The following is a 5,520-nucleotide window of genomic DNA, read 5'->3' as shown; positions in this document are numbered from 1 at the left end:
ACAAAGTATGTAACCTTCTGTCTGATGGTATATGCTTTATAAAGCTTCAATGTCTTCTGCATACACTACAGATGTTGAAAAGATTTCAAAACTGACTTATTATGCACATGCCGAAACAATTTTCATGATGTCGGCATGTTGAGAAACCCTATACCAAATTTCAGCTTTATAGGAAGTCACGGATAATTGAGTAATCACAAGCTAAATACACACTACTATTATTTTGTGACAGTGTTCTATAGGAGAAATTTTGCTTTAAAAACTTGGATACTGGAATGTTGCAAAGTGCTGCAAACCTAACTTACTACTAATTACTTGCCCGACTCTTCAAGTGGCACTGCACCCAACTTTGTGATACTTTTAAACCCCATATTAATAGTTGCAAGGCAGCATTGGTTTTAACAGGATCTAAAAACAACAACAACAAAAACCCTGTATCTTAATTCATGTGTTTTCAATTTTGGAGACTGAAAGACTCCATCCATGACTAATGCTTACTTAATAGTGAGTGGTTACTTTGTTTGTGCTAGTAATTATCTACACAATTTTCCGGTGGTTGTTTTACCATCTTAGTGCTATTAAAAAATGTCACCTTTAAAAATTGCATGACCAGTTTTAAGAAACAAATGTGATAGGGAGCTAAACCAGGAATTTATGTGGAGGCATTAAAACTAAGAGGTCTTTAAATTGAACATGACAGGTCTAGTTATTCTGATGTCTTCATTACTGTTGTTCTGCTGTCAAAGTTACAAACATTACACTAAATTATTGACCACTACTAATCAAACAGTACAGTCGTACCGTTTAAGTAGGGATCCTGGTGAAATTTTCACGCGCCGCCCAAACTTCTACCTTTAAAAAGCATCCTAGAGATATCTTATGAAACAAAAATCACCTTTACGGAATAGTACTAGTCCATTTTCACGCACCACCCAAAATTCTGTCTTGTTGGTTGGTCCATATTTGTCAATGACTTTTACTTCTTGCTTGTGCTTATCATAGTCATGCATGTTCATCAACACTTTGATTTCTTCATGGTTCACTTCTAATCCTCTCCAGTAAACTGATAATGATCTTTTCTTTGAGGACTGTACGATATTTCATACTGTCCTGTTGGCTCTTGTAATATGCATATTTTGTAAAAACTCCTTATTGCAACGGGTTTCTAAACCTTTAGCTAGATTGATTCACTACAGGACAGTCTGTCAGTTTAACAGTCACTAACTCGATCAACAAGTTTCACACAATTAGTCACAACACAATCAGGAGACAAGACACATCACAGACTGAGTCACTATATACTGTATGACAGTTAATAATCATATCTTTTGCTATACACTCTGGATCCATCCCACTTGCTTTGTTAGCTAGTTCATCAACCCTAATCTCTATCCATTTATTGTAAGTTAGTAATTGTCTCGTTCTATTTCCTGTTACAATTCTTTCAGAAAATGCATCACAGTTCACCAATTGGCTCTCCACAGAAGACTTTGCATTTTCTTTTTGTAGAGCAAGTGTCTTTGAATGAAGCGTTAAATGGTGTTCACATTTCCTACTGTTTCTTGTTGCTTCAATAACTTATATAGTTCACCAAATGTAGCTTGTATCTTCTCAATATTTGCTTCACTCTCCATGTCAACTTCCTTCTCACAACTCTCAACTTTCTTTGCTCCATTTCTCACTTGTTCTAGCAACTGCTTCAATGGGGGAAATGACTTGTTTCATCTTCTCTTTTTCTTTGTCTACTACTCTCAATGAAATCAAAATCATGCTTCTTACGAGGATGATCTTTCAAGGTGCACTGAGTCTCGACATATTAATCCACTACAAGTCTTACAGTACAGGTCTAGTTTTGTTCAGTGTGGGACTGACAAAATTCTGCCTTTTATGGTATGCCGACTAAAGCTTGTTGGGGATTTTGAAGAAATTCATTAATGGGAACCAGCAGGTCAAAGAGTGAGGAGGCCAGGCCAGCTGTAAAGTGAAGACCAAAAAAAAAGTCACTGCCTGCTGACAATAGGTGCTCTCCACTAATTATATCTCCTTATTTATAACTACACATACGTAGCTAAGTAGGTTGCTACACTGCTTCTCTGAATACTGTGACTGCACTATTAGAGTATCCAGATCTTGACTGTTCTATTAGAGTATCTCGATCTTTTCTTGTAAACAGTGTCGCATAAAGTGGGGGGGGGGGGGGGGGGGGCTGTTCTCCCTCCCCCGTCTTCACCGCCTATATGATGGAACAGTTTTGTGTGATTCAAAATCTTACCATTCTCGTGAAATGCAAGTCTGTCCAAACTGCTTGTCTGTATGCTATATTAAATGACCAGATTCAAACTTCCTGTACTTAAATAAACAGTGCCATTTTAATAGTAAATAGTGGGCTATAGCTACATAGCTGAGGATCCGTGAAGGGGGAGATGCAAACTGTCTTTTCAGTTATTAGGTATTCAATGGGTTTTCCCAGTAATTGATTACCCAATTTTTAATTCAGAAGGTTGCTATTGATGTGCAACGTGGCAATGCTGCTTCTGTAATGGCAAAATTTCCTTCATCTCAGGATTGGACAGAGTTTGTCTCTGCTCACTGTTTGAGCATTTATTATTGATTTATATTATCTTTTCCTGTGTTTTAAAAAAAATTGATAACTAAAGTGATAGCTAGTCATCAGTGGCTATTAAACCATGCAAGGCTCATGGTGTAAATTATTATTATTATTATTGTTAATTAGCAAAGTCCACTAGGGGCAACACGCTAATGATTACAATCACATATTATATTACTTACAGCGTTCTTAAATGTTTCGAGATCTATTGTGTCGATGTTAGGAATTTGAAAGGAGTTCCATTGAATAATTGTTCGAGGGAGGAAGTATTTGTACACATCAACTCTTGTTTGCAATTGAGTTAGCTTGAGAGGATGTTGAGCACAGGTGTAGGATACTGGAGTTGGTGATGGTAAGCAATGATCAGGTATTGCTAGTAAGTTCCTGACAATCTTGAATAGGAAGGTGAGTCTAGCAATTGTTCTTCTGTTTTGAAGTGTAGGCCATTTAAGACTGGTTAACATGTCTGTGATGCTATCATGGTTTTGGTTAGATCTGTGCCAGGGTTTGTTCAAAACGAAACTAGTGGCGCGGTGTTGAATCATTTCTAGTTTACTAATACTAGTGTGATGATAAGGATCCCAGATGGCTGAGCAGTATTTGTTTGTAGACGTGTTCTTTAATTTCTGATGGTGCATTGTGGAGATTTCTTTTTAAGAATCCAAGGAGTCAATTTGCCTTGTTACAGATGTAATTGATGTGAGGATCCCATGATAGTTTGTGGTGGAGACGGATTCCAAGGTAATTGTGTTCTAATACTGTAGCCAGTGGAATGTCGGACATTTTGTATGTGAAAGTACTCTTGTTATGTATGCATGGTGTGTTGTTATCTGTAAAATTTTACATTTGGAGATGTTGAATTCCATCATCCAGTCAGTTGCCCATCCTGTTAGTGAGTTTAAACCATCTTGAAGTATTTTATGGTCTTGTGGTGTTTTAATGGTTTTGTAAATAAGAATAATCATCTGCAAAAAGACGGATCTCACTTTGGATGTTGGCAATAATGTCATTGATATAAATCAAGAATAGAACTGGACCAAGAACAGACCCTTGGGGAACACCAGATGTTACATCACAAATGGATGATTTAGAACCTTCTACTATAACTTGTTGTGTGCAACCATGAAGAAAGGATTCAAGCCAGTGTAATACATTCCCTCTTAATCCATAATGCTTTAGTTTGTAGAGAAGTCTTGAGTGAGATACTTTATCAAAAGTTTTAGAAAAATCTAGTATTGCAGCATCAACTTGTAAATTTGTGTCTATTTGTTTGGTAATGTTGTTGATGGTGATAAATAATTGTGACTTACAAGAGCGCTTAGACCTAAATTCGAACTGTCCGTCAGAAAGAATATTTTGATCTTCCAGATGTTTCATTATTTGACTTGCTATAATGTGTTCCATTGATTTGCATATTACTGATGTTAATGAGATGGGGTGATAGTTTTTTGGGTGAGATTTTGGCCTTTCTTGAATATTGGGCATGTTTCCATTGGGATGGTACAGTTCCAGTTTCTAGTGATTGTTTAAACATTGGAACCTGAAAAAGTACGCAGTACAATCTAGTGGAGTTTGGACACTTGGTTGCTGCTATCTTAGCATACAACTTGATAGCTAGCCAATCAGAACACTTTTGTTCAGTCTTGAGGTGCCATAATACAGTTTTATTGTAATATACTTTATCACTTTTAAAGCTGCGGTCATGATGTAGCCAAAAGTCAGTTTATCACTGAAGAGATATTATATATCCATAGATTACTATCAATGGTTTATCACTTGGACCTCAGGGGATAAGAGGTGTATGAGTTGTATAGGGATAGGGTAGCTATATATGCCACTGCAGTAATTTCCATGAGTACAGTGTGATCCTAAAATTAATTTGTACATATAGTGGTGTACAAAGTATAAAAACATGCATTTGCAGGACCACATGTTGCTTTCAATGACTGTTCTATTAGAATATTTGACTGTTATATTAAATATATTGCTGTGAGGTTTTCCCTGGATCTGCCCTTGCTTGGTGGTGACTTTGAAGCCTTTATAGATTTTCAATTTCACTTTTAAAACTTCAAATCCTACTTCTATAAGGTTGATAAGGTCCAAACATTTAGCTAGTCAGAACTGATTAAGTTTGATAAAGGTATATAGTCCAATATAGTTGCTACAAGCATATGTAGCTGGATATAATCATCTAAACCTAAACTGATTTATTATTTTTATTATCCCCTTGGTAATCGGTAGAGCTAAAACACATATACATCACAAACAGGTACAAAAACAAACCAAAACACACATACAGTAGTTACTGATGGTTCACTTAAGTGTATCTAGTGTGACAACACAATTGGCAACACAGAACCATTGTTGTGATAGACTGATAGTTAGCTAACTGGTCAAGCTGTAGTTTGTTCCCCTATTGTTTAGAACTTTAACCAAAAATATTTTGGACTCAACATACTGAGAAAAGTATAAGTATTAGAACTGAGTGTTGAATAGTATGACAAAAATTCAAACTCTACAGGTGGATCAGAGACTGTAAAAATAATCATTTTATGATAATCTTAAATCTATTATACACATGCACACTTAAATACCAACATAGACAGTACAGTATGAAATATTTGGGACTAAGGACTGTAGATGTCTTGACAGTCAAGGTGCCAGCTGTCTGTATATAAATTATCAGATGGAAAGTTTCTATCATGATCAATAGAGGGAAATGCCAAGGGAAATATTTTTATACACTGTTCTGCACACAAAGTAACTCAATACATATAACAATAATGATTCAGCAGATGTTTCTGCATGTGTGTTATTTTGGCAGCCATTTATAGTAATATTTTATGGTAGAAAGTCCCACTAACTATATATGTACTTGTATATGTGTGTATTCACTGTGTAAGCTTACACTG

The sequence above is a fragment of the Dysidea avara genome, chromosome 12, assembly GCF_963678975.1.
Source record: "Dysidea avara chromosome 12, odDysAvar1.4, whole genome shotgun sequence".
NCBI lineage: Eukaryota > Metazoa > Porifera > Demospongiae > Dictyoceratida > Dysideidae > Dysidea > Dysidea avara.
Note: the sequence above shows the minus strand (reverse complement) of the source record.